The sequence below is a fragment of the Orcinus orca genome, chromosome 10 (genome assembly GCF_937001465.1).
Source record: "Orcinus orca chromosome 10, mOrcOrc1.1, whole genome shotgun sequence".
Lineage (NCBI taxonomy): Eukaryota > Metazoa > Chordata > Mammalia > Artiodactyla > Delphinidae > Orcinus > Orcinus orca.
The window spans coordinates 77,373,756-77,397,076 of record NC_064568.1 but is presented as its reverse complement, the minus strand read 5'-3'; the positions used below and the strand labels follow the sequence as shown (position 1 = coordinate 77,397,076).

At 42.6% G+C, this 23,321-nt stretch overlaps 1 long non-coding RNA gene across 1 annotated transcript; it reads left to right on the top strand.

The window, feature by feature from the left end:
• Positions 1-9,870: 9,870 nt before the first annotated feature.
• Positions 9,871-20,690, top strand: LOC117200591 (uncharacterized). Its single transcript, XR_007479883.1, has 3 exons — positions 9,871-13,032; positions 15,094-15,393; positions 16,229-20,690. It is a non-coding gene; the product is annotated as an uncharacterized LOC117200591 (long non-coding RNA).
• The last annotated feature ends 2,631 nt before the right edge of the window (positions 20,691-23,321 follow it).

Genomic DNA, 23,321 nt, shown 5'->3' with positions numbered 1-23,321 from the left:
TTCACCCCTATGAGCTAAATTTTCCTAACTGTAAAGTGAGCTGGTTAAAGTAGACAAGTCCTAAGGTCACTTTCAGTTCTGAAATTTAATAATTCTAAGGCATGCGTGGTCTAGTGTGTGACCCCTTTCCAACCCTTGTTATCTGATTCTTGTTTTCCACTCTTCTTACTCATCCACCTTTCTTTCTGTTCTCTTTTTACCAGTTTATGCTATAGTTCCTGACTGAGCAAGCTGTCTCCTGGCAATGTTATGAGACACCCCCCCCCCACCATGTCCCATTCCAAATCTTTTCCCAGAAGCCTGTAAACAATATATCCAGGCTGCTTGGGACACAGTCCTCTCACAGACCCTGGAAGTTGACTTGTTTTGATGACCTCTGCCTGGTGGAGATAAAAATGAAAGACTGTGCTTGATGGCTCACATAATCAGTATGGAAGCCACTTCATCTAAATCTTCGCTATGCTCTCCAAGTCCTTCCTGGCTTGGAGAGAATCTGGTTGGTAAACTCCAGGGCCAATAACACATGCTTTCAATCCCAAAATAGCAATGCCTAACACATGTTTGATCCTGACAAAGGAGGAAAGTTTCCAGCAGTTCTCTTAAAGCTATACAAAAGGAATCAATAGTAAATTCAATAGAGGAACTTGCCTTTGATGACTGGGACAGCTATACAAGCTGGTAGAGAAATTTTGGATGGTTGGAGGAAGAAAAGAAAAAGATCAGAGTAAGCTGTTCTGAGCATTGCTCAGTAAGTTTCAAGGTGGCAGTGTGATTGAAGGGGAGAATGTAGAAATGACTGATACACCTGGACAATTTATAAAGTCAGAACTCTAAGGGGAGATGAAGTTCACTAAAGGAGGTACAGGCATGGCTCCAAGGGGTGAAGTCCAGATTTCATTAGGTGTTGTAATGACCATGAGCAGGTAACATCAGAGTGGAACTACCCCTCCAAAGGAATGGAAAAGGAGGTGTGACTTATTTGAATAATGGTTGATTTGGGCAGATCCAGAACTCATGGACATTTGATCTTTCACTCTGGGGGACTTCCACTGGAAAATCTGGAAAAGTATGCTAGGAAAACAAATATCTTGGCCCCAAATAAAAATGCAATGGAAATGGGTATACAAATATATTTGGCCAAGGAACCAAGAACACCTAAATTTTATACCATTGTCATATTTTTCTAGAAGAGCGCTGAAGGAAATACAACAATAATGAACATTTATGTAACACTCTGTGCTCGGCACTGTTCTAAGTACTTTGGACTTATTAGCTTGTTTAGTCCTCATAACTGATGTCATGTAAAGGGAAGGCTAGCGTGCTGGATGGGTCATCCATTTGGGAATTGAAGTAACCTAAATGGTGCAGGACATGAGGCAGAGAGGAAAATGGGCCAGGCATCGAAATCCATGATTATGGAAAAGTCACTAGGAGACTGAAAAGGGACAAACTTGAAAAAGAGGTTGAAAGTATCTTAACTAACTCTCTGAGTGATTACTTACCCATTCAGGTATTCATTCAACATTTATTGAGATGTACTGCAGGGTATGCCAATGTTCAGCTTTAACAATAATGCAGAGTTATCTTAAACGGTGTTGGTACTTATACTCCTATCAGCAATGTAAACAAGACCCTAATTGCTGCTCATCACTCCAAACTTTGATCTTGATAGAACTTTTCATTTTTGACATTTCAAATAATTTTATACCTAATGATATCTTATTGTTTTCATTTTTATTTCTCTCATCATTCTTGCAAATGTATGCTAGTAGACCTGTGCAAGAATGACTATAGTAGCATAATTCACAGTAGCAAAAAACCTGAACTCAACTCAAATGTCAATGACAGTTGAATGGATAAAATATTGAGATGTTTATACAGTACAATATTATACAGTAATTAAACAATCACTGCTATAAATAAGAACATAGATGAACTAGATTGAAAAAAAGCAAGTTCCAGGAGAATATATACAGTATGATATACTTTTTTTTTCTTTATAATTTATTTATTTTTGGCTGCGTTGGGTCTTCGTTGCTGTGCACGGGCTTTCTCTGGTTGCTGCGAGCGGGGGTTACTCTTTGTTGTTGCGGTGGCTTCTCTTGTTGTGGAGCACGGGCACTAGGCTCACGGGATCCAGTAGCTGTGGCACACGGGCTCAGTAGTTATGGCTCGTGGGCTCTAGAGCACAGGCTCAGTAGTTGTGGTGCATGGGCCTAGTTGCTCTGCGGCATGTGGGATCTTCCCGGACCAGGGCTCGAACCCGTGTCCCCTGCATTGGCAGGTGGATTCTTAACCACTGCACCACCAGGGAAGCCCTTTTTTTTTTTTTTGGTATACTTTTTGTAAAGTTCAAAAGCCAAAACAATATACTGCCTAGGTCTATATATGTATGATAAAATGGATTAATTTTTTTAAAGCAAGAAAATGACCCTCAACAGAGGGTCTTTGCTCAGGGACCCTGGCTGATAGAACAATAAACATCCCAAATGCTGGTGATTACTATATGTTTTGATCTCATTACCATTCTACAGCTTCTCAGCTTTTTCTCCTTTAATTTCTAGCCTTGGGTTCAATGAATGGAAAAAAAAGGAGTTAAGAAGGGGCAGTGATGAAGAATCTTAAATACCAGATAACACATTAGAGTGGAAGACTTAGGTTGAAATACTACTAGATATGGAATTTTCAATTTCCAACAATATTCATATACATATACATGTCCTTTCCTATGCATTGTGGTCATGATTTCCATAGTTTATTCAGCATTTCTAGCTCTGGTCATATTCAGTTAAAGGATTCTTAACTGGTAGTTCCCATTAAATGCATTCAAACCAATCTCTTTTACATGAGATCTGAGCTTATGCAGGAGTCTCGGCTAGTCTGTTTAACTTTTCATTGACAATCCCATCAAATAAATTAGTAACTGGCTCAAGACAGAATATACTTGAGTTTTCAGGGGTTCAAGCCAATTTAGAGATCTCTCAATACAGTTAATTAGAGGATTATTGCCCTTTTTTTTCCCAGCCAGATTTATTCTCTGATAAACGTGCATAATCAGGGTTTTGTTTTGTTTTTTAACTTAGTAGGACCCTCTTTCACTCATCCCCTAGCTGATCCATTCATATAGTTTGTCAGTTTCTGGTTACCTAATGGTGTCTACCAATTATTGTTCAATCACTCATTCAATAAACATTTGCACTAAAACTTTTCTAAAAAGTACATGTATAAAACATAAAATTTATAGTAGCACGGCACTTAATATGTCGTCAATAGACGTTCATGTCGTTACTAAGCACAAATGGAATTAGAAAGTACTTCGAAATGATAACCATGGACCTGTTAGTTACCATGGATTTTACAAGCTTCCCTACTCCAGCACTGAAGCTATTCGTCCTTAAGTAGCAGAAATTGTGAAATAACATAAAAGGAGTCACAGAGTTTAGTTTGAGATTAGGGAGACTGGATAGAAAAAGGAAAAAGTTCTCTGAGAATCTGTTGAAAATTAAGACCATCTCCTTTCCTATTTCTCTTTCTTACAAGTTGCCCACCTTGGGGACAGGCTGTGCTCCAGGAAAATAATCATCTATTGATGTGGATGGAGAAGTCTCTGAAAAAGTCATTGCAGATGTTTGGGGGAGCAGTTCTTCTGGCTGCCATAATCGTTCCTACACTTTTTGAAATATTGTCCTATTATCCTGCATCTTAGCGATCCCAAGATACAACAGGAAAATGCTCCTATATCCCTTCAGAATAGATTTTCAGCTTGTGACAAAAGGAGCAAAGTGTCTACCCTTCCTTTCCCACTTTGAAGACTCCAATCTCAGGGACAAGAGCCTGAAATCTTTGCTTTGTCCACCCTTCCCACCCCAATTCTGACCTAATTTGCAGCCCCCTGGCACTCTCTTCTGCAACTTTCCCACGTGAAGTTATTTATTTTCCTTAACTGTCATCTCAATTTATTCTGGGAGAATGTTCCTCCAAGCTCTGTTGATAATCTATTCCATTGTTGAATTACTACTGCAATTGCAAATATCCTAAAATAGCTTAGATTTCTCCTGCAGCTTCAATCACCTCTTACTCTGCTTGAAACCCTTCCACATCTTTCCGTTGCTCTTGAGTTAAAGTCCTTAATATGGGGGCTTCCCTAGTGGCGCAGTGGTTGAGAGTCCGCCTGCCGATGCAGGGGACGCGGGTTCGTGCCCCGGTCCGGGAAGATACCACATGCCGCGGAGCGGCTGGGCCCGTGAGCCATGGCCGCTGAGCCTGCGCGTCCGGAGCCTGTGCTCCGCAACGGGAGAGGCCACAGCAGTGAGAGGCCCGCGTACCGCAAAAAAAAAAAGTCCTTAATACGCCTTGGAAGCTTATATGATGCAGCTACCGTGTGCCCCTCCAACCTAAATTTGGGCCCTTGCACATTACCCCTGCTCCATCCTGTCACTCTCAAAGCTCCAGGCTATTTCCTCCTAAGTAATTCCTGTTCTTATTTGGTTTCACCTTGTTTAATTACCAAGGAGCATGATTATTGGACTGTATAGTAGGAATATGTTTAGTTTTGTAAAAAGCCACCAAATTGTCTTTCAAAGTGATTGTACCATTTTGCATTCCCCCCAGCAATGAATGAGAGTTCCTGTTGCTCCACATCCTCCAAACCAAAATTTGGTGTCATCAGTGGTTTGAATTCACACCCTCCTAATAAGTGTGCGGTCGTATCTCATTGTTGGATCATGCTTTTGGTGTTGTCTCTAAAAAGTCATCACCATACCCAAGGTCATCTAGGTTTTCTCCTGTATTACCCTCTAGGTACCTTTTTCATTTTCTGATGAGGAAAGTGAGGGACAGAGAAGTAGAGTGACTTTCCTGGTCACTTAGTAGCTGAGGAAAGAAAGGTCAAAATCTTTGTCTCCTGAATCTTCATGCAGTGCCTTTACCTTGCTGACTCAGCAACCTTTCTTCAATTTAATCCACACAATTTTTCTGGACAAAACAGTCCTTTTCTGTTTGGAAGGCACATGGCCTTCCAGGGCCAGATGTTCAAAGTTGGTCCTCTGAAGCTTCTTAGCCCTCATTTGTTATCCCATCTCCGTACACAATGAAGAGAGTGGCTGGAGTAGATGCTGCAATGTGTTGCCTAGGTCCCTCGGTAACACTGAAGGACCCTCTTCCTCCAGCTGCAGGGAGCATTGTCCACAGAGCCCTCAGCTGTCCATCCTCTTCAGAATTATTTAAAAAAGGTCACCTTACTCAAATTGAAGACCCGCTTCCTGAGTCAACCTGTATCTAATGCCTAGTTGATGTGGATACAATGTCTGGCCCTTTGCCCCAACTCTGCACAGCCCTCCAGGTCATCCCCGATTCTGAGCTGCCTGATGAGTCAACCGATGCTTTGTCAAAACTGCCTTCTAACCCAGCTTCCCCCTCTGCACAGTCCTGCTTCTGAACCCTTTTTCTTCCACAGGTATCACGCTCAGGAGCAATCTGGAATAGATTTCCTACATGCTACCCTCTGTCTCAGCGTCTGCTTCCTGGGAACTCAGCCCATGACAGTTGGTGCCAGGAGTGGTTTGAGAAACCAGATGCTAGGATGAGATTTTGGAGCTGGGTCACTTGCCCCTCAGTTGGCAATGGGGACCTCCACCCACCAGACAGTGCCTGGCACGAGACAGCTGTGCACTTGTGAACACGTAGACTGGAGGTGAACTGGAAAAGTATTCTTGTGGGAGAGAATGTTCTCCAAAGTGCCATGTTTGGGAAATATGGGAAATGTAACTCTAAGGATAGTGAAGTTGGGTAGCTCTTGCTAAGCACAATGTCTACTAGCTACATGGACTCAGCCAGGAGTCATTCTTCCCGTCCCTGGTATATAATTGAAGAAGACATATTTGGTAATAGGCACAATCTTGACATTGGTTCCTTGGCCTGGGCAGTAAGAGCTGTTGTAATGGGGAAGACTGGGTGGAAGGAAGCCTCTGAAATTGCACCCTGCTCCTCTAGCAGGGTAGTAAGTGAAAAAGAATACTACATCCTTGGGGAACAAAAGAAATGAGTGTCATCCTTGAAATTCTTTCCCATCCTATCTCCATTACATTCACCAGTATGAGCCTGAAAAAACCAGATGGCTCCTGTGGGATGCTTGTAGGTACCACAAGCTCAGGCAAGGACTGGTGCTAATTGCAGCTGATTCCTGAGAGTATTTTTTTAGATCGGGTAAGCATAGCCTCAGATTCATGAAATGTGGTCCTTGATCTGGACAATCCATTCTTTTGTATCTCTATCAGAAAAACATATCTGGAATACTATAAATTTACTTGGACAACTATATAAATTTATAGTCTGGCTCTAAGGCTGTGTTAACTTTCAGAGATCTGGACGGGCTGGACATTCCATAGAACATCCACTGGTCCACTATATGGATGGAATCATGCTAATTGGATCAGATGAAAAAATAATGGTTAGTTCACTGGAACCCCATACACTTCAGAGGATAGAAAAAACCCTGAAAATTTTGGGGGCCCCCTATTAGCAACAATTTTAGGTATCCAGTGATTTGGGGGTATATCAGAACAGGGCAAATTATTTCATCTTGTGCCTCCTGGCACAAAGAAGGATGCTCAACACCTGGTGGGCCTCTTGCTGTTCTAGAAGCTGCACATTCCACACCTGGGAATATTGCTCCAGCTGATATACCTAGTGACATGGAAGTTCACTAATTCTGATTGGGGGCTGGGGCAGGAAAGAGCCCTGAAGCAGGTCAACGCTGCTATGCATTATTTGACCTTATGACCTAGTAGACCTATAAGATTAGAAGTATCCCCAGTGGTGGGAAAAGACTCCTCATAGAAGTGATACTAGGTACCAAAGAAGAATCACAACACAGACCATAGGATTCTAGAGCAAGACCATACCAATTCTAACAAATAACTTTATACCTTTTGAAAAACAGCCTCTGGCGTGCTACTGAGCCATGGAAGTGATGGAATGACTGATCAGGAGACACCAGTGATCATGGAGTCAAAAGTGTCCATCATGGGCAGAGTTCTTTTGGATCAACCTAGTCACAAAGTTGGACAGGTCCAACAACCATCCACTGCAAGAGGGAAGCAGCACGCATAGGATGGAAGCACGAGCAGGGCCAGTGCTATAGAAAATAGAGATTTTTTCTGAGCAATAAAAATAGTCAAGATTTCTGGACAAGCAAGATTTCCGAGCAAGTAGCCCAGGTAGGATCACCGTTGCAACAGAACCTCTCCCTCAGCTCACACCTATGACCATATGGAGGATCCTAACAACCAGCTGATGGATGAGGCAAAAACCTCAGCTTGATTCAAGGGTAGATGGCTGTATTTGTGAGCTCACGTCACAGTCCAACGGGGGTGATTAACCCTCATTATCAGGACCAAGTATGGTTTCTGTTATACAATGGAGACACCAGGAAGTCACCTGGGCGCCTCTCAAAATTCCCTTGTTTGATGATAAAAGAGTGCAGCAGCCACAGTCTGATAAAGGCAGGATGACCAGGACTGAGATTCCTCAGGGATGAGGACATGGGTGATGCCACGAAGTAAGCCACCAAGCCCCCGGAAGTGCTGGCCAGGAGGTAGAAGAATCTACAATGGTTGAAGAGGAAGGAAATAATGACCGTTGGTTTTGACCCTGAAACCAGCGGTAGCGCCCAGGGCTAACCTTCCTCTTTTAAGTTTCCCTCAAAAGAATCTCCTCACCCCTCACAACCCACCCTGGGATTCTAGAGGAGATGTTTCCAGAACTTAAAGTAGTGGATTTAAATGGTATAAAGGAAAGACTAGTGTATGCAGTGACGCCCTGTCTAGCTTCCCCATCAGCACTTGAAGGGCTTATTCCTCTACCTGCTGGGAGTGCTATGTGCGGATGCCCTTAGCTGTCAGCGCTTTGCAATATTTACCTTGGCTAAAGAGAGTTGCTTTGCCCGAGGCCACACGCCTCTTTTCTGCAGCAGCCCACATCCAAAGACTGAAGGTGAGTGTCGAAGAATGCTGGTTTCTTAGTGATCGCTGTGTCCTCAAAAGACAGGAAGCACTTTGCACGTGGTCGTTTATTAATACATGTCTGTTTATTTGAACTGGAAGCTAGTAAGGGATGAATGTCTGAAGTCTTTATGGTTAATCCCAAAGTAAGGTGCCAACTGGCCTGGCAGGGAAGCCTCCAGGCTCGGAGCTGGGCTTGTGGAAGGGGTAGGTTGATGCTAAGGAGTTTCGCAAACCTGATTCTGTCTACCCACAGCCTTCAAATCAATTCCTCTTCCTTGTGAAACCTTACAGCACTTGTAGTATATGCCAGAAAGTGTAATAATTTAATATTTTAATTGGCTCACTCTTGTTTCATTTGTGATTATCTTTTTCCATAAAAGTATATACACCCTTTCAGCATAAGGACCAGTTTGTAAACACCTCCATTTTCTCTAGCACTTGGCGTAGTACTGAGGACTTAGAAGAAGAATATTTGCCCATCAGCTGACCTCAAACCCACCTAGTGGGTACAGTTTATACCCCCAAATTTCCAGGTATGGTGGCAAAGCAGTTTTCACTATAATTTGCTGAGTATCTGTCATACGAAAGGAAGGATAGTGGTGAAGAAAGATGTAACAGATGAAGGGGGAAAAAACAACACTGTGATTCCAAAGGGGGACTACTTCTCTGTCTCTTTCAATCTCTCTCTCTGAATTTCATCACCAGGAGTAAAAGACTCCTTTGTTGCTTTTCTAGATCTGGAGTGAATCAGCATTAATGTTTCTGGTTGTTTGTTTAGCAGAACCATCTTCCATATTCCTCGAACCCTGAGATCTGGGCAGCACACGCTCAATTGAAAAGAAGAGAAAAGTAAAAAGGGATGTGATGAATTGGGAGATTGGGATTGACATATATACACTAATATGTATAAAATGGATAACTAATAAGAACCTGCTGTATAAAAAAATAAGTTAAAAAAAAAGTAAAAAGGAAGGCTTCCTTCTCTCTTTGCTTCGCAGACCTTTGAAATTGATTCAGTGCATAATATTGGGTTGTTGTGGTAGTTTTAAAAATCCCTGGTTTATGCAAATAGGGATAACACTTGGAATTTTGGAGGCAGAACTCTAGAATTGCCAGTGTTTTCTGGCTGTAGGCTTTTCATTTATAGTCCATTAAAAATTTGCCTCGAAGACAGGCCTGACAGTGTGAAGACTGCGCTAGCTTCATTTTCCTCCACATTTTAAGGCCAGCTGGGGCTTAATGTTACTTTCCTGTTGCATTTTGCTGCTGGTGTCACTGTGAGATATATTAAGATGAATGAGATATGTCTGTGCCTGAATCTCTAGACTTGTCAGCTAAGGAAATAATTTTTATGAGTTATTATTGCATGAAATAACCCTGTTTAAGGAAGAAGTAACCAGCATCTGTATTTCTCAAAATACCCCAAAGCAAAAACAGTCTGGACTTTAAAAGACAAAATCTTTGTTTATCTGCATTTTATTATGCTGTGTGTGCTCTAAGAAGGGAGGTCTTGTTCAAAAGTTTCATTTTACTGCGGTAGAAATTTCGGGATCAAAAGTTCTGAGTTCAATAAAAAAGATGTCGTACATATATACAATGGAATACTACTCAGCCATAAAAAAGAATGAAATAATGCCATTTGCAGCAACATGGATGCAACTAGAGATTATCATACTAAGTGAAGTAAGTCAGAAAGAGAAAGACAAATACCATATGATATCACTTATATGTGGAATCTAAAATATGGCACAAATGAACATATCTATGAAGCAGAAACATACTTACAGACATAGAGAGCAGACTTGTGCTTACGAAGGGGGAGGGGGGTGGGGGAGGGATGGAGTGGGAGGTTGGGGTTAGTAGATGCAAACTATTACATATAGGACAGATAAACAACAGAGTCCTACTGCAGAGCACAGGGAATTATTTTCAATATCCTGGGGTAAACCATAATAGAAAAGAATATAAGAAAGAATGTATGTATGTTTATAAATGAGTCACTTTGCTGTACAGCAGAAATTAACACAAATTGTCAATCAACTATACTTCAATAAAAAACTAAATTTAAACAAGTTCTGAGTTCAAATCGTAGTTCTGGTAGATATTGCCTTTATAACTTTGATTACTTGTTCTCTTATTGGCTCAATTTTCTTATCTCTAAAACTGAAACAAAAGAGATGATACTGTGGTGGTGGTGTGAAAATTAAGGAAAAAACTTAAATCATCTGGAATAGAGCATAACACAGACAGGAAACTTGGGAAACATTAGTTGCTTATTTTCCACTCCTCTTTTTATTGTTTCTCTGAAGAATGAATCAACAATGGCCACAGTGGGATAACATCTGCCTGTCTGCTTGAGCTGCTGTAACAAAATACCATAGACTGAGCAGCTTAAACAGACACTCATTTCTCACAGTTCTGGAGGTTGGGAGGGTGCCAGATCAAGGCGTTGGGAGATTGGGGTCTTGGTGAGGACCCTCTTCCTGGCTTCTCACTGTGTCCTCATATGCAAGGGGGAGAGGGAATCTGGTCTTTCTTCCTCTTCTTCCAAGGTCATTAATTCCATCATGGGGACCCCACTGTCTTGACCTCATCTGAACCTAATTACCTCCTCAAAGCCCCACCTCTACATACCATCACAGTGGGAGTCAGGGCTTTAAGACGTAAGTTTTGAGGGGCACAAACCTTCAGTCCATAACAACATCTGCATGACAGGCAGTGATTTCAAAGACTGCAACTTTCTCTGTCTCCATTCCATACTTCCTTTCTCTGGTCTCATTTGTAGTGCCCACCTCGTGCTCACTAGTAGGGAAGATTCCAGAGAGAGAATCCTAAGCCCCAAAGGACGCTGTGAGGTTGTTGAAGTTTGAGGAGCGTGAATCCCCCAATCTCCCTAGAGGTAAGAGAGAAGAAGAAGATGGAGGAGGTAGGAGAGATGGAGCCTAATGTGGCTGCCACATGGTCAAAGACCTCATTTGCTGCAAGGTGGGCAGTGGGGGGGGGGGTCCCAGTGGCTTGTGACTGGTGACACTGAAGCTGGAACACAGGCTTCATGTTAGGGAATTAACAACTGCTTGCAACTCCACTTGGAACGCCAGGCTGGGCAGATCTTGTTTGCTACACCGCTGTGAGGCTTAGGACAGCCTTGGTCCGATTGCCCCAGAGCTGACAGCAAGGGGAGGTTAAAGGAGATGAACTCATGAAGAGTTCGGAGGGAAAGTTTTGAGTTTCTTTGGAGGCAAGATTTGAGTGACTCAGAGAGGCTGCGGCAGGTATGCATGAAGGGGTGGGCGTAGCTGGCAGCAGACCACAGCTGCAAAAGGAGAAATGATGCTCTTCTGCACCCCACCAGCAGGCAAGATGGAGACGGGGTACCTGGCAAAATATCCCCCTCCTTCCTTCCTTCCATGGATTTCCATAGGCTGCGTGCTGATTTTAAGAGGTACACACTGAAATGTTATCTATAATATTTTCATTTGAATTAGATTTTAGTTGAATAAAAATGATAAGTAAGAAGAGGGGAAAGAGAAAAGAGCTAGCTGTGATATAACATAAGTATTAGATAGGGTCCCAGCAGCTGAAAGTTCACACAGAGAGATAAGACCTAAGTGCCTAGAGCAATGAGAAAGAATAACTGTTGCGTTTGGGGTAGAATGCCAGAGGCAGAAAAATCAAATAAAGTATTACTCCAAGTTCACTGGAAGATAGTCCATGAAATCGGAGAAAGAAAACATCTCAGCTTTCCCATTCATTAGGCTTAGTGACTGCTAAGATTCTCTGTTTTCCCCTCTGTAAACTGAGGTTAACCGTATTCTACAGGGCTGTTATGGGGGATTGAATGAGATGGAACATGTTGTATAGCTTAGGATTCTCAGTTGCAGGCAACAGAATCCAATTTGGACAAGTTTAGGCTGAAAAATAATTTATTGGAGAATGGGTAACCTACAGAATCTCCGTCAGGACGAGCGAACTGGGCTTAAGGGCTATGTAGTCAGAGATGGCTAAGATTTGGTAGAGGATCTAGTCGGGGGGGTGGCAGAGGACTGGCCCCCCTCTTAGTGCTGGGACACTGGGAGCTATTGCTAGAATCCCCCATCACTGTTGCCCTAGGAAACTGGATCTGCCTGCCAACATGCTCACCAAAATGGAATCTGCACGGTACCCACTCCTTTATGCTACACGCTTCAAAGCAAAGTCTGAAGCAGGCGGCTCTGATGTCAAAATCTAAGTCATATGTCAGGCCCCAGCTGCAAAGCAGTCCAGAAGAGAATGTCTGGTGTCTATATGGAGGAATCGCCCAGTCACGAGAAGGGTGTTGAAGATGCTGGGAGACTGAAGGGAAAATGACAAACGTTTACTGCATACATATGTCTTCAGTTCACATTCATCTGAGAGCAAGGCATTCAATTTGGCAGTGAGGAGGGCACAGGAGGAGGCTGAAGGGGCTCCAGTCAGAGCTGTGGGCTGGGAGAACCTCTAAAAATGGTTCTCCCAGCAGCATCTCTGGACCCCACTGATTGAGGGATGTTGAATTGGACTCATGCTGATGAAATTCTTTAACCTCAGTGTTAGTTTCCTCCTCCTGTGAGAGGCTGGTGAACTCGTTTTTAAGGGTAAGCAGAAGCAGCCCTCTGATGAAGTCCACTAAATAATTCGGCTCACTCTTTAGCATCAGCTTAGTCCCCACTTCCATTCTTCACGTGAACATCGAAGTAGAGTTCATAAATGGTGCATCGCTGTACAAGCCTTGCTAAGGCAAAATACTCATTGAGAATCCAGGCCCTTCCCCTGTAATGAGAACCTGGTAAAAACAAGCAAACCAAACAAATAAACAAACAGAAAACCTATTCTCCAGGAAAAGAAAGAAACACACCTGACACCCACCGGAGGAGTCTGCTGAGTGAAAACAAAAGATTTTTCTTCTCACTGTTTCTTTTGTTACCATATAAAGAGGCTACTGAGATTTCACAAGCTGGCCGGGCTCTGTCGTGGGCAGAGGGACAAGCACGATTCCTGTGGGCATAACTGCGTGAGTTTTCCTTTTTTTTTCGTCATTGTTGACTGAAGCAATCGATGGTTTTCGGTTCCTCTTTAACATCCTTCTTTCCCTCTACCAACCCTCTGAACTGCCCAGGGCCCTGATTGAAAATTCGTGGGTCAGCATAATTCTGCTTGAGGACTTGAACCCAAAGTAAAGATTGTATGGCTGGTGTCGCCACCGTACCCTCGGATCTGGGCTCTGTCTTGGCACCAAGCTGACATTTGACACAAGTCTTGAGCAAATGACAAAGAGGCAGTGTGACCTGACACAGCAATTCCCAGATGCCAGGCCCTCTCAGGGGACAGGAAACTGGGTCACTCTTCCTGAGATGGATGCTCTGGGGAAACCTTGAACTTGTTTGGGGCCCTGGCAGGTGAGGGTGATGGCTGAAGTTGGGGAGGGGGACAGAGGGGAGGGAGCTCTTCCAGCGGTGTGAAAAAGGCAGCATCTCACGGGTAAACTGCAAACCCCCAAATCCCTCTGTCAGACAGACCCAGATGGGCTGACGGGCAATCCTCTCTCCTGCCCCCTCCAGGTGCCCTGCAGACGGCATCTCACTTCCTTGATTTCCCTGCCCACTCCACTGCCAACATGCTTTTTTTTGTTTTGCGGTACGCGGGCCTCTCACTGTTGTGGCCTCTCCCGTCGCAGAGCACAGGTTCCGGACGCACAGGTCCAGCGGCCATGGCTCACGGGCCTAGCCGCTCCGCGGCATGTGGGATCTTCCCAGACCGGGCCACAAACCCGTGTCCCCTGCATCGGCAGGCAGACTCTCAACCACTGCGCCACCAGGGAAGCCCTACCATGGTCTTTTAAACAAGATTTCAGCTGCTAAGATCGTTAAAAAATGCACGAGCAAGTGATGGATTCCTGCTTCCCTGGGGTAACTCTGCCCAGTTAGGGCCCCTCTTGCTGGATTTCCTTTATGAAAGATAGTGAGAGTCTTTCTGGAGCACTAAGGCTACTCCCCCCATTCTTCTATATTCTTACAAGTACAAAGGGACAGGAAGTCTCTCTTTCTCTTCCTCCTATGCTCTCTATTCTCCAGGGGAGGGGAGAAAGCACATGGTGTTACTCACAGGCCCTTGGAGCAGGCTCTGTTGGACTATTTTTAGAGGAGGGCAATAGCATCTGTGAACACACCAGTTCTATATGGACTGGTGTGAACTCGCTGGGCTGCTGCTGACAGCAGAATCATGGCAGCAGTGCGAGATCCTTCCTAGAAAGCCCTGCTAAGACGGCTGTTCTGGTTTGAAGGCGAATAGAGGCAAGGAAAGTCGTAGATGCAAGTTTAGGGGCCCTTCATCAAATACCCTTGAGAACGACTAGCCTTGTGCACTGGTTCTCAAAATTCGGTGTGTTTCAGACTCACCGGCACGGTTGGCTAAGACTCAGGTCATTCTCTGGGGCCACCTGCAGAGGGTCTGATTCAGTAGGTCTGGGGTGAGGTCTGAGAATCTGAATTTCTTTCTTTCTTTTTTTCAAATTTTATTGAAGTATAGTTGATTCACCATGTTGTGTTAATTCCTGCTGTACAGCAAAGTGATTCAGTTATACATAGATACATTCTTTTTTTTTTTTTTTTTTTTTCCGGTACGCGGGCCTCTCACTGCTGTGGCCTCTCCCGTTGCGGAGCACAGGCTCCAGACGCGCAGGCCCAGTGGCCATGGCTCACGGGCCCAGCCGCTCCGCGGCATGCGGGATCCTCCCGGACCGGGGCACGAACCCGCGTCCCCTGCATCGGCAGGTGGACTCTCAACCACTGCGCCACCAGGGAAGCCCAGATTCATTCTTTTTCATATTCTTTACCATTATGGTTTATCACAGGATATTGAATACAGTTCCTTGTACTATACAGCAGGACCTTGTTGATTATCCATCCTACATGTAATAGAATCTGCATTTCTAACAAGTTCCTGGGTTTTTTTTAATTTTTATTTTATATTAGAGTATAGTTGATTCCCAATGTTGTGTTTGTTTCAGGTGTACAGCAAAGGGATTCAGTTACACATATACCTATATCTTTTTTCAAATTCTTTTCCCATTTAGGTTGTCACAACAAGTTTCTGTTAAACCCGCTGATGTGGCTGGTTTGAGGACCACACTTGGGGAACCACTGGCCTGGAGCCTCATTCCCCCAACCTGCTGTTGGTTACACAGTATTATGGAAAGGTTTTGGAGTTTGGAACCAGAGAGCTATGAGCACAAAGCCTGTTGCTATTCCTCATTACATGCATGGCCTTGAGCAAGTTACTTAACCTTGCTGGGAATTAATTCCCTCCTTGCTGTAAACACACCCACTGATGAGGTCATCTCTGTAAAGCCCATAAGCACAGTGCTTGGCAAATGGTAGGTATTTAAAGAACAATCACTCCTTTTCTTTCACTGCCCTTACTGATACCTTTGGAAAAGTCACTTGAAGGGGGAGTGCTAGGCCAGACTGACCTTCCAAATCCTGAGGGTGCACGAGAGCCCCTGGGGAAAGTTTACAATTATACACGTCCCTGTTTCCTTGTTCACTACCTGACTCACAAGGGGTGGGGATGCCGCCCCCTCCCCAGGCAAGGAGAGAGTCTCAGAGCCCTGAGGGAGACTCCGAGGGGCAGCCCTGCCCACCTCTCCAGTGTATTTCCACCTGCCTGACTTGAGGACTTCTCAGTCCCTCATGAGGTTCCCAGCTCCTTCCTAAGAGAAGCCTTTGCCCAAATCCTTCCCTCTGCCTTTTATGCTTTTTCTGCACCTTCAGTCTGATAAACCCCTATCCTGCATTTTCTTCAGCTCTCAACTCAATTACCATTTCCTCAGGGAAACTTTGACCATCTATCTAGGCCTGAACATGCTAAGCTCTCATAGAACTGTGTACAATTCCTTACATGTTTATATTTGATTAAATTCTAATTAATATCAGTATCTCTGTTGAACTATAAAGGGTGAGAGCCTTTGTCCATATACCTTTATCCTCATACTAGGTGGTAGATGTTTATCATGCGTGTGGTCATCTGGTAATTACAAATGGTAATTGAGATATGATTTGAATCCGGGCATTTTTACCTGGGAGCCCATTATATCTTAACTATATGCTAACCCTGACCCACCTGTAAAAATGTGGCCAGTTCTCTTCATTATGAGTCCTATATCTTGAAGACAGAATGCAGAACTCATGTATCTTTCCTTGCAACTTCAGTTCAGGCAAGTGGCCCACGCTCTACCAGTGACACTAACCTGTGTGAGGCTGATTGAGGAGCGATGATATGAAGAAGCAGGTTCCATGAGGAATGCATCTTTTAGCCAGGATGGTGGTGAAGACATCAAGCTTTTAGAAGACAGGAGTGGTGAAAGTTCTGGCATCTGACATCCAGCAATGTGGGCACGGTCTGTCATGTTCATGCCCGTTCTGGGGCAGTGAGCGCTGCCTGGAGTAGGCCTGTGGTTGAACTGGGAACTGTTCCTGCATCGGTAGCCTCCATACAGATTCTCTGGGCCTCCCACAGATTCCGGGAGATAGCTAATACACAGGAACTGTTCAATTCTTCAGATTAAACTGGCTAGAATAAATCTGTAACTAAGAACCCCTGTACTTACATTCTATCCCTGGAATAATGCATAGCACGTAACAGGTGTTCTGTGATATTTGTTGAATGGAATAATTCAGTAAGTCTTTACTATGCTTGAGCACATGCATAGGAAGCTGTGTGGATTGATCCTGACAAACTTATTAATGTCATCTACTCCAGTAGACTGTAGAATCCCTCAAGATATTTGCTGTCCTTCCATAGAAAGGATTAAATTTATCTGCTTCATTGATGCAGCCTTGGCCATGTCTTGCTGTGGCTGGTAAAATGCCAGCAGAAGTGATGGATATCATTTCTGAACAGAAAATTTAAGAACCAGCATCTGAGCCTCTGAGTTCTTTTATTTTCCCTCTCTGATAAGAGGCAAGATTCCAAAAAGAGAGTGCTCTGTTAGCTGAGGTCCTAGAGAGAATGTGACATAAAGAAGGGATGAGGCTGACCTGCAGTGAACATGCAGCATGGTGGAGGGCAAGTCAGGGAGATGTTGACGTTGTTTATTTCCTTGGTATAACCTAGTTTGTCCTAATGGATACACCTGCTTATAGTTGCAGACACCAAGGACAAATGGTAATTGAGATATGATTTGAATCCAGGCATTTTTACCTGGGAGCCCATTATATCTTAACCATATGCTAACCCTGACCCAGCTTAAAGAAGAAGACAAAAGTAAAAACCAACACCAATCATCGATATAATTATGAATGAGAAATTAGAAATAACCACACATTCTGAGGATGTTTAAAGCACTATTAAACAGCACCTTGCAAGACAATATGCAAATGTATTTGGAGACTTGGATGAGAGGATAATTTTCTACGGAACAAAATTAACCTCAGAAGATAAAAAGACATGAAACAGAATGACCACCACAATAGAAATGGAAAAATTATTAAAGATCTACTACCCACCTCCCTGACTCCTACACCTGCTGGCCACTGCTGAAAATATAGCGTAGCTTCCTTCATGGGTGAATTGTTTCAAATCTTTAAGTAACAGGTAATTCCAGTGCTATTTAACCTGTTCCAGAGCATTGAGAAATATACAAAGCTTTCAAATTATTTTTAGAAAGCCAAAGTAACATTGTACCAAAACCTACAAAGATAGCACTAAAGAAGAAATCTAACATCCAATCTCACTTAAGAATAGGGCTGACAAATCTTAAATGAAATATTAAAAATACATAACTCAACAAAACATTAAAATACAGCAAATGAAATTCATTTCGCAAGCTAAGTACTTGACATATATTATGATAATGCATTCTACTAATACAGATCAAAGAAAAAAATGTTCACCTCAATCAATGGCCAGAAGACATTTAATGAAGTTCAATAATTAGTTCTGATTTAGAAACACAGACAGACATGCAAACACATAGGAAAACGATAATAGAAGAACACTTTCTTCACCAAACAACAATAAAAAATGTATTTCAAGCCCTAAGTCAGACATTATGTGACTTTAAAAGACACTAGAAACTTTAAAACAAGGCTCCCCACTCTCAGGACTATTTTGAGACATTGTTTGCTATGCACAGTCTACTACAGTTAGATAAATGTAGGAGTAAGTGACAGAAACACTATATCAAGAAGACTAAGAAAATAAATTGGATAAACTATGAGAACAATGAGATCTCAAAAATGTAACTGTTTTCACACAAGTAATAAGTACACATACACAGAACTTTTGTTTCTTCTTAAAATAGAGTAAGAGGGATTAAATTTACCTTCTTAATGGAAACAACCCAAAACCTGATGAAATATATAAAACAACAGTTTTTGAAACAATGGTCATCAGGCAGTGAAGCACACTGATTCCTGAAACAGGGAAAGCAAACGATGTGAGTCTTCTGATTTCTCCAGTTTCCTGCCTTTAGACAGTTTCCAGCCTGTGGTTCAGGGAGAGGAAACCAGGTGGAACTCAGCTGATTCCCTGAGTTGAGGAAATTGTTTTAGGAAAGAGCAATAATTCAGGGAATAGAAGAAAAAATTTTAAATCTATAATTAAAATCTTCAGAGGATCAAGAGAAGTTACTGTATCCATAGAATAAGACTAACATCTTAGTGAAAGGAGCAGTTCAAGACAAGAAGAATTCTTGGAAGTTTGAAATATGAGAGAAGGAAAATAAAGGAAGGTTGGAAAATAAAGTTAAAGAAATTTTCTTAGATATAGAGTAAAAACTAAAAAAAAAAACAAAAACCCACACAAAAAAACCCTGAAAAGTAAAGAGAAAAATTAAGAAACTTGGAGAATCAACCTAGTAAATAATAAGAATTCCAGAAATAGAAATTTAAAAAAAACCCAAAAAACTGAGAGGAGGAAGAAGAGTATTAAAATAATACAAGTATACATTTCACAAGAGAAGAATTTGAGTTTTCTGATAGAAAGAATACACCAAGGACACAGTACAATGAAAGAAAAAAGTGATTCATATAAATGTGTCTCATCATGAAATACCCATAAATTGGGAATAAAGAGAAAAAAACATAAATGTTTCTAAGAGGAAAATTAGATCATTGCTGGAAGAATAAGAATGGTATTTGTCTTCTCAATATACATACGGGAAGCAAAAAAAACAATGAAAAAACATATTCACAATTCGAAAGAAACGATTATTACTATTATTTTTTTGTGTGTAGAGGGGGAGCTGAATTCTATACCCAGCCAAGCAAAACAGGAGTAAGGGACTTCCCTGGTGGCACAGTGGTTAATAATCCGCCTGCCAGTGCAGGGGACACAGGTTCGAGCCCTGGTCCAGGAAGATCCCACATGCCACGGAGCAACTAAGCCCGTGCGCCACAACGACTGAGCCTGTGCTCTAGAGCCCACAAGCCACAACTACTGAGCCCACGTGCTGCAACTACTGAAGCCCGAGCACCTAGAGCCCGTGCTCCGCAACAAGAGAAACCACTGCAACGAGAAGCCCAAGCACTGCAACGAAGAGTAGCCCCTGCTCGCTGCAACTAGAGAAAGCCTGCGCACAGCAACGAAGACCCAAAGTAGCCAAAAATAAATAACTAAATTAAAAAAACAAAACAGGAGTAAGAGTAGACTACGACTATATTTTAAGACTAGCAATGTCTCAAAAATGTATTCCTCGTAAACTCTTTCTCAAATGATACTGTAGCATGTGCCTCTCAAAAACAAGGGGTTAAAAAAAGAAAGAGGAAAACATGGGACCAGAAATTCAGAGAGGGAAGGGAAAGTCCCAGGACTGCAGTGGAGCAAATCATCCTCAGTGGGAGAGGAGGAAGGATGGCTCAGGTGAGATTTCTTTAGGAAAAAAATTGAACTGATAGATTTTTCTGAAGGAAATGACTGCAAGGAAATAGACTCAGATGGGTTTTACAATTCTTTGGGAGGAATTATCATCAGTAAATTTATCTACTTACATGTATTAGATAAGTCTTGCTCTAAATTTTTTTCATTCTTTTAAGTACGACATTAGTTATCAATAACTTTTATACCTTTCCAATGTTAAAAGAAAAAAATTCAAAATGGTAAAATTATGACTCTCCTACAACTATAAAGTGAACACATGTCAAAGATTTTATTTAAGCCATCAATTAATGAGGAAACCAGTAAGATGTTACAACCAGTTCAAAGGAGAATCCATAGAACAGATGTTTAAACAGGCAATCGGTAACACTGAAGAGGATTTCCCAATAAATGCAAAACCAGTCTCTTCCACTTGGGAGAAATCAATTGAATTTCTGCTGGGCACAATTCATTTGCATCTTTATTGACAAGATTCGTTTGCATTACTATCAGTTTTCTGTAATTTATAAAGTTGTAAAATGGCTCAAAGACAATGAAAGGCACCTATCCTATGGCATCAGTTAACTCTGAAAGATCCACTAGATAATGTATAATAGTTCATTGAAAGAATATTCAGGGTTCTTTTTGACCCATTGCAAAGTTTTTTTTTTTGCGGTACGCGGGCCTCTCACTGTTGTGGCCTCTCCCATTGCGGAGCACAGGCTCCGGACGCACAGGCTCAGCGGCCATGGCCCACAGGCCCAGCCGCTCCGCGGCATGTGGGATTCTCCCGGACCAGGGCACGAACCCGTGTCACCTGCACCGGCAGGCGGACTCTCAACCACTGCGCCACCAGGGAAGCCCTGGGTTCTTTTTAAAATTTTTATTTTTTTATTGGAGTACAGTTGATTTACAATGTTGTGTTAGTTTCAGGTGTACAGCAAAGTGATTCAGCTATACATCTATCTATCTATCTATTCCTTTTCAGATGTTTTCCCATATAGGTTATCACAGAACACTGAGTAGAGTTCCCTGTGCTATACAGTAAGTTCTTGTTGGCTTCTATTTCATATATGGTAGTGTGTATCTGTTAATCACCAACTCCTAATTTATCCCTCCCCACCACCTTACCCCTTTGGTAACCATAAGTTTGTTTTCTGTGAGTCTGTTTCTGTTTTGTAAATAAGTTCCTTTGAATCATTTTTTTAGGTTCCACATATAAGTGATATCATATGATATTTGTCTTTCTCTGTCTGACTTACTTCACTCAGTATGATAATCTCTAGGTCCATCCACGTTGCTGCAGTAAACACTTGTTAAACACATTCATGAATGAAAACCTTTGCAAGCATTTTCCTGTCTCCTTCTCTCCACTGTTAATACAGAAATAACTGTACCTATTTCGTCAGAATTCCTGCAAAAGGGATAACTTCTGGTAAATGCAAATTTTCCAAGACACTCATGAGTAATCAAGGTTTAATTTATTCCAACATTCCCAAAAATGCTTATTTGCTTTTGCACCGGGGTATACATTTTTACTCTTAGGGAAATAGGTGGGGATTTCAGAGCAGGCTGAAGGGGAAACTGTTTTATTCAAAGGTGTGTACACTCCACTTGTTGGGGAGGTTGACAGGGACCCCTGGGCTCAATCCTGCACAGAACAGGACTGTCACAACTGATGCCACCACACTTACTATGCTACTCCTTCCTTTGTCCCCTTCCACTTGAATTCTCAGGACCACTCTGCTTTTCCTACATACCACCCTTTTTTCCCTCTATTCCTGCAAACTGAGGCCATGCGGGGCTGGCCTGATCCCAGCACCCTGACTACTCCTTTCCAGAGTGTTCCCAGAAGAGATTCACAGCTAATCCTGACTTTCTTCTACGTGCCTCCAATAATGATGGGCTTGGCCCAGTCACTTCCTGGGTATTTTCCCACAACAGAAAACTTCAGGGTAACCCCTAAAACCTGGGTCAGCCTCTGTAACTGAGACCATCCACTTCAGTAACTTTCATTCCTTTCCCATCATTTCCAATAAATTTCTTTCCAAACTACCACTTACAAGACACGTAGCCACCTATCAGTTTAAAAATTTTTTTTCATCTGTTTGGTTCCAGGAATTGGGTTTCTTCACAGAAGTCATTGCCCAACTTCTTGTTTAAATGATTTAAGACAAAGCTTTGTGGGCTTCCCTGGTGGTGCAGTGGTTGAGAGTCCGCCTGCCGATGCAGGGGACATGGGTTCGTGCCCCAGTCCGGGAAGATCCCACATGCTGCAGAGCGGCTGGGCCCGTGAGCCATGGCCGCTGAGCCTGCGCGTCCAGAGCCTGTGCTCCGCAATGGGAGGGGCCACAGCAGTGAGGCCGGCGTATGGCAAAAAAAAAAAAAGAAAAAAAAAAGACAAAGCGTTGTAATCTAACATAATGGGCTTTAAGAGAATAGGTTCCGCGCAAAGAATTTGAGATACCTGGGCTGAACCCCTTTTGTTGGCTCCCACAGAATGGGAAAACCAGTGTGTGAACCTCAGGACCCACTCTTCTGGGCTCAGCCCCCCTCCCTGAACTAACAGCTTTGTAAATTTGCGTTTGCATTTTTACTGTCTCAAGCCATTCATAGGAACATCCCATTTTGCCTTTTAAAAGCCAGGTTAATAATGTTAGAATAATTTGGCAGTGAAATGACATTCAGCTTTCAGATTTAAATAAGGTAGGGAAGGAAAGCCATTAGTTTCCTATCCATCCTTGGGGGTGGGGGGGGCGGGAAGTGCATCTTTAAGAAATTAAGGGAGAGAATAGTTCTATTTAGAAATCATTCAAGTTTCTTTCTGACATGTCATGCTTAATATCTATTATCCATTTTCCTTCTCTTTGTGCTCGACTCTGAATACTTCCTGACTCAGAAGCTAACTTTAATCTTCTGCTTTGTTTCAAGGCCTGTATTAGATTAACCTCTTTTTCTTTCCTTTGGGAATGACTGATTAGCAAGCAGACATTAAATTTAAAAATTCAACTCTGTACAGTGGATTTTCTCAAGCTCGCTAGACCTTGCTAGCGATAGGGATGGGATCCTCTGTAAAACCGTCACTTCATGTTGGGTTGTGGTTGCCAGAAAGACAAAATACCTTTTGGACCACATCTGGAATAACAGATACAGGGCGCTATTAATCTATTCTTCTATCCCTGCAGGGTGAGATTTCAGATTTCTTAAAGTCCAGGGTCTTGGAAAGAAATTTTCAAAGTCCCGAGGACAAAGGAATTTGATAAGAAATACTTCCAATAATTGTAGAATTCAGGACTAAATGAGTCCAAGTATATAATTTAACTCCTTCATTTTAAAGGTTAAGAAAATGAGATGCAAAGTTAATTCTGGGTGTGGCTCGCAGATTTTTGCAGGTCTGGCTAGGTTTCCCGTGAGTACTTTCTCTAATGCACTACCCACTGAATACAG